The sequence below is a fragment of the Varanus komodoensis genome, unplaced genomic scaffold (genome assembly GCF_004798865.1).
Source record: "Varanus komodoensis strain SLA01 unplaced genomic scaffold, ASM479886v1 scaffold75, whole genome shotgun sequence".
NCBI classification, from domain to species: Eukaryota; Metazoa; Chordata; class Lepidosauria; order Squamata; family Varanidae; genus Varanus; species Varanus komodoensis.
Window position 1 is genome coordinate 1,018,790 of NW_025336416.1, and position 6,795 is coordinate 1,025,584.

At 42.8% G+C, this 6,795-nt stretch overlaps 1 long non-coding RNA gene across 2 annotated transcripts in view; it reads left to right on the plus strand.

The window, feature by feature from the left end:
• Positions 1-6,531, plus strand: part of LOC123035007 — a 41,611-nt gene extending 35,080 nt beyond the window's left edge. For both annotated transcript variants that reach the window (XR_006416880.1, XR_006416881.1), the window contains one exon: positions 4,288-6,531. This is a non-coding gene — a long non-coding RNA (uncharacterized LOC123035007). The remainder of the gene's footprint in view (positions 1-4,287) is intronic.
• The last annotated feature ends 264 nt before the right edge of the window (positions 6,532-6,795 follow it).

Consider the following 6,795-nt stretch of genomic DNA (forward strand, 5'->3'; position numbering starts at 1 on the left):
ATTTGGGGGGAGGGGTTAATGCATATTGGGGGTTGCACAGTTACAGGAATTACAAATTTTCTTACTGATGGATTTCTATAAAATCATATAAAATTCAGAATGAAAACTGTCTGGGTATCTGTAAAACACAGATGAAATTGATTTTACAACTTCTGTGCTTCCCTAATGCAAGCATGTAAATAGAAAATACAGACTCAAATGGATCTAAATACATCGAAACATAGAAACAGAGCGAGTCAGAAGGGTCCTCCCGGGCCATCTAGTCTGACCCCCGGCTCCAGCCAGCTCCGTTCATGACATGCCCACCATGTGCACATCCAGCCTATCTTTGAACATCCTCAGTGATGGGGCCTCAACCACCTCCTGTTGAAGCCCATTCCATACCCTCAGGGTCTTAACGGTCAGGAAGTACTTCCTGGCATCCAAATTGAACCTGAGTTCCCTGAGCTTGGCTCCGTTGGAGCATGTCCTGCCTTTCTCTGCAGGGGAAAACAGGTCTCTACCCACCTCTGTGTGACACCTCCTCACGTACATTTTAAGCCACCAATAGAGAAGGTCTGGGAGCTTGAACATCTTTTTATCCTATGCCTGAGACAGCATAAGAAAAACCATATCTGATCAGACCCAAGGTCCATCCAGTCCAGCACTCCATGCACACAGTAGACAGTGATACCCATAGAATCGTTCAAGCAGGATGGTTGCAAGACCTCCTGCCCGAGCTCCTTGGCAACTGGTATATGCAGGCATGCCACCTCTGGTAATGGCGGTAGCACATGGCCTGCAAGGCTAGTAGTCACTGATAGCCTCTTCCTCCATGAATCTGACCAGTCCCCTATTAAAGGGGATGACACCTAGCACTGTCTTGACTAGCAGAACAAAATTGGCTTGGCACTCTCTTGGTGAAGACTGCAGGGCCATGGACTTTGGCCCCAAGCTTCAGCCCCTGCTGCATCTCTGCTAGGTGGACCACTGAGGAGCTGGGGGGAGCAGTAGAAAGCATCTTCATGTGGGTCCATGGGGAGTCGGATCTCACGAGCATGACAGCAACAACAGGTGCAAAACGGACCCAGCACCACTTTGCTCTACTTACATAGCACATTTAACAGTAGTTCTATCCAGACAAGCAGAGCCAAGATGATGTACAGAGTTGGCTCCAGAACTGCATGAAGGGGCAGTCTGTGAACTGGAGCATCTTGTTAGTGGAACAGTAGACTCTGCTGCATCCAGCTCATTTCTGTTGATACAGGAGTCCTTCCATTGCAGAACAGCAGGCTTGGATTCAGTCCAGTGTATTGTAAATATAGACTCACAAGTACGGAATACATGTACTGAAATGCTACATACACAGTTATGCTATGTTTCAGCAGTGAAAAAGTACATGTCATGCACACGGACTGTTACATATTTACAATGCCCCTTTCCAGATGCATTTTAACCATGATGTTATTCCTCAGCAGGAAAACAATATATATTGAACCAAATAATAGCCTCATTGCTTATAATTAGACGTATTATGTGAAAAATATAGATGAATCTAAAATTATCTTGGATATTGTGATTTGTTGCTGTTATGAGCTGTCAAGTAATCTCAGACTTATGGTGACCCTGTGAATGAGTGACTTCCAGAATGTCCTATCCAGGAAGGACTTGCTCAGCTGCTGGAAATTCAAGGCTGTGTCTAGCTTTATGGAATTGATCCATCTAATATTTGGTCTTCCTTGTCTTCTGCCTCCAACTTCTCCTAGCATGATTATCTTCTCCAGGGAGTTTTGCCTTCTCATGAAGTTTCTGAATAACGGCAGCCTCAGTTTCATACACAGAGGTGGGTAGAGACCTGTTCTCCCCTGCAGAGGAGGGCAGGACAGGATCCAGCAGAGCGAAGCTCAGGGAACCAAGGTTCAATTTGGATGCCAGGAAGTACTTCCTGACAGTTAGGACCCCGAGGGTGTGGAATGGGCTTCCACAGGAAATGGTTGAAGCCCCATCAGTGAGGGTGTCCAGGGATAGGCTGGACATGCACATGGTAGGCTTGTCATGAGCAGAGCCAGCTGGACCTGGGGGTCAGACTAGATGGCCCAGGAGACCCCTTCTGACTCGTTCTGTTTCTATGTTTCTATTTTTGCTTCCAGGAAAAGCTCTGACTTGATTTGATCTAGGGGCCACTGGTTCATTGATCTGCCAGTCCAGGGTATTCACAAAGCTCTCCTCCAACACATTAAGCACATCAATTTTCTTCCTGACAGCCTTCTTCACTGTCCAGCTTTCACACCCATACATGGTGATCAGGAATGCAATGGGGTGGATGCTCTTGGCCTTGGTTCCCAATGGGGACCTGATGATCCGGCTGCACCTGATGATCTTTTCTAGCTCCTTCACTGCTGCCCTTCCAAGTCTTCGCCTTCAAATTCAATGGCTACAGCCTTCCTTTAAACTGATGGCGGAGCTGGGGCATGCAAGACCGTTCAGTTTTGATTTCCTCATTGTTAAGAGTAAATCAGATGTAATTACCCATCTATTCATCCATCCATCCTCACAACATAGAAACAACATCAGTAAGATGTTCAAATGCACCTATTTTCCATTTTTATTGTTAAGATCTTTTGCCCAAAGGAGCAGATACTGCAGCTTCTGAACTTAGTTTGAAGAATTCTACCTAACTAGAGCCCAAATATGTAGCTAATAATAGGCTGCATGGTTGTTTGCTGATAACAAATAGCCTTCTCTTGGCATCCTGCCTTTGAGTTCTAATTTGACAACTGTCTGTACTGCTTTCCCAGATACTGCCTCGGGGTGGGGGTGGGGTAGAGGGATCTACAAAGGGTGTAACTAACTTCACTTGCATATAAATTTGAAGTTTTGGGCTCCTTATATATGCACATATATGCACCTTCTTTCTTCTAACACTCTTGCCTCTCAAAGCTTCAAAAGGTAAGTGCTGCTACAAATTAAAGGCCTTCCTGCACTCATAAGCTTCTAAAAGCCCTATGCTTACTTATTTTGGAGTGAATCCCACTGAACTCAATTGGTCTTACTTCCATTATGCAAAATTGAATCCTGAATGCAATTGATTTCTTAAGTTGGATCCACTTAGAACTTCTACAAGTGTTCTTTAGCATGTTCCCTGATTTAGAAATATTTTAATTATGTGCTTTTAGAATTATTGGCTCAAGGAAAAGTATATGAGAAATTGAAAGAGCTGAAAAGTACTAGCACTGCCACTCAGCAATAAACAATCCAGACACAGGTATTTGACTACCTTTCCCCCCAGTGTACAAGTCACGAGCAAATAAATCTATTGTGTTGACTTCTTTCCACTCATTGCCCTTTTGCTCACATGCACTGCTGTTGTATTCCGGAAAGTTTTGTCAAATCCTGAGAGTCTGAGTAGATGTATTTGGGAAAACAAGACAGAATCTGGACCCCCGGAGAAAACTGAGGTTCAAACCTCATGCAACATTATTTCTGTTTGGAAATAAATAAACTCATGAAAGGGCTGCTTTATTATTTATTTATTTATTTAAAACATTTCTATGCCACCCCACTCACCGAAGCCTCGGGGCGGCTCACAACATAAATTAAAATATAATACATTCAAAATATAAAACAAATTAACAATATAAAATAAGTCACCCTGGCCAGATAAAATAAGCAAATAATATTAACAATTAAAATGACATTTAAATAAAAAGGTCTTCGCCTGGCGCCGAAAAACAAATAACGACGGTGCCAGGCAGACCTCTCTGGGGAATGCATTCCATAGATTGGGCGCCACCGCAGAGAAGGCCCTCCTCCGAGTACCTACCCTCCTGATTTCTTTCACGGAGGGTTCCTGGACCCACCCACAGATCTCAAGGGGCGGGTGGGTGTATATGGATGTAAGCAGTCCTTCAGGTAACCAGGACCCAAGCCATTTAGGGCTTTATAGGTCATCATCAAAGCCTTGAATTGGGCCCGGATGTCAATGGGAAGCCAGTGAAGCTGACAGAGGACTGGAGTCATGTGAATATAACTCCCAGTCCCCGTCAGCAGCCTGGCAGCTCTATTTTGAACCAATGCCGGCTATGTGCATAGGTGTTAGAGAGAGGTTTGCAAGAAAAGGGTATTTCCTATAAGCTTTGGGCTATTTCCCACACGCTTAATCTGGAGTACAGAGGCCTCCCTCAGGGACAGGGAAGCTCCAACTTTTGCATGTGGGGTAACTGTAATGCACCCACATTTGAAACAACTCTCTTTAAAAGGAGAGTCTGGATGAAATATTCAGTTTGACGGAGCCTTGTATTTCTGCAGTGAATCTGAAATGAAGAAAGTTCTTGCAAGGGCTTATGAACGTCACTGCATCTGGAGGAACATTTCAGTTCTGAGCAGCCCCAACTTGGTCTCCTAAGGAAAACCATCACCACTTTCCCTCAGTCATTATTTGCCTCTGACATTGCTATTTATTGCCAACAGCAGCTTCAGGTGATCGGCAATGCCTGTTTTCCTTCTAAAGAAAAGTTGGCAATTTATAGTGTTCTTTTTTTAAAAGCAAGAACTATACCAGACATACAATGGACACCAGAAGTGTTTGTGCTCTGTCCTTTGACAATGCTTTTCTCTATGAAGGAGGGGAGAGATTTATTTTGGCTTCATTCTCATCTGCCTGATCTGCAATCCATTCATGCAATCTGGCATGATAATAGATGCTGGGAGCCCCAGAGATCAGACAGTAATTTCTTGCTACCAGCGCTGTTCAATTAAATGACTGTAGTGCTCGAACATCAAAGGCTACTGGTGAAAATGGCTACAAGAACGATGCAGGCTGAGAGACAGTGTCATTTTCTGGGAAGCAATGGTGGAGGGTGGCTATTGCTTTTCTAATCCATCCACTACAAGCATCTCAGGATGCCTTACTATCTTGCCCATGATCCCCAGCAATTGGTAGCTATGGGCATTCTGCAGAGCTAGATTTTCCCTGCCTATGTCTTCTGCATTTCCCCTCTCTAATTTGGAACTGATTTCAAATACCAGGACCGCTGAATATGCCAACACACACACACACATACACAGACACACACATAGAACCACCTGGAAATTTAAGCACAGCAGTCATTCACACATCTGCATATCTTTGATGAGAAGGGACAAGTTTTTTATATCAATGCTTCATGCCCCTGCACGTGGATGATGGTCTGCAAAGACTACAGAAAGTGGAACACCAATGAGTATCCAGGTTCAGTGGTGATAGCTTCTCAGCTGGGCTTGAGCGAATGAAAGTAGATATGAGCATATCTATATAATTCTGATGCAGCATGGATGGGAAAGTTTTAGAAGCTGAGGAACAGTTTTGACTTCTTGACTGCACCCTGTGGACCATCCCACCCTCCTCCAGGTGGTGCCAGAAATACAGAGTAAGTAGTAAACAGACATGCAAATAAATCAAAGTGACACCTGGAGTAGCTACTTTACTTCGTAAAGTATATAATTCAGCCTGTTTACAATACAAGGGTTTGAAATGCTTCTGAATGGCTGTACCAGATGCTATTATTTTCCTCTATTTTTTTACATGGTTGTAAAAAATTGGGTTGTGGGGAGGTTCTGTTGTGGGGAGGAACAAAGGGTACTGGGAGTTTATTAGCTGGCTGTTGCTGATCCCTGATGTATGGGTCAAGCTCTTAGTTTTTAATGGATATCTAACTGATGTTTGCAATTTTCAATTTGAAATCTTTCTACCTAAGCCTAATCTCTGATCTGATCAGAGAAGCAATTACTGGTTTTTGCTGCTATTCAAATAAGATGTTTAAGTAAATATATTTCATATTTTTACTGTTCCATGCTTGTGTCCTTATAATTAGATATGTTGATTTCTGAATTGATTGCCAAGAAAGATGCTTAATGTTTTCAAGTGTTGTTGAAGAAGAATATGGAGTCAAATTGTGTGCCTCACCCATTTATGTTCATTTGCCTTGGACTGGATGTAGCTTTGCTTAAAATTAGTAGTTTTCTTCTAGTTTCCTCACTATATATAGTTGTACTTGTGGAGTTTAAAGATTCTTTTGATGTTACTTTTCTGCACCGTTTATTAAATTTTTATGTATCCTACTGGGTTCCGCTTTGAGAATACTCTGAACTAACCAATGGACAAACAAGTGTGTCCCAGATCAAATCAAACCAGAGCTTTCCCTAGGAGAAACAATGGCATTTGGGCACCCCATGAGAAGGCAAAGCTCCCTGGAGAAGATCATCAAGCTTAGAAAACTTGAAGGTGGAAGAAGACAAGGAAAACCAACTATGAGATGCATTGGTTTCATCAGGGAAACTGCAGACTTGAATTGACAAGAGTTGAGCAGGGCTGTCATGGATTGGTTGTTGATTGCACCAAGTCAGAGACAACTTGATGGCACAAGAATAAAAACTGGGTTCTACCCTACCACCTAAAAATAAATAAATAAATAAATAAATAAATAAATAAATAAATAAATAAATGTGCTCTCTCTCTCTCTCTCTCTCTCTCTCTCTCTCTCTCTGTGTGTGTGTGTGTGTGAGTGATTGAGAGAGAGAAAGAGAGAGAGAGAGAGAGAGAGAGCGTGCGAATGTATATTCCTATTTTTGGTAATGTTTATAGTTTGTATTATGACTTTTTTTTCTATTGGGCTGCCTATTGTATTGGTTGCAATGACAGATTATTTTCCTCCCTGAAAAAAAAAAAAACCCAAATCATTTGAGAACACCCAGTCTGGATTGGAACCAGAGCAGCAGTGAAGGAACCCAACATGGGTTGGGTCCCTTAAGCTTACCTTTGAGCTGGAAGCAAAAGAA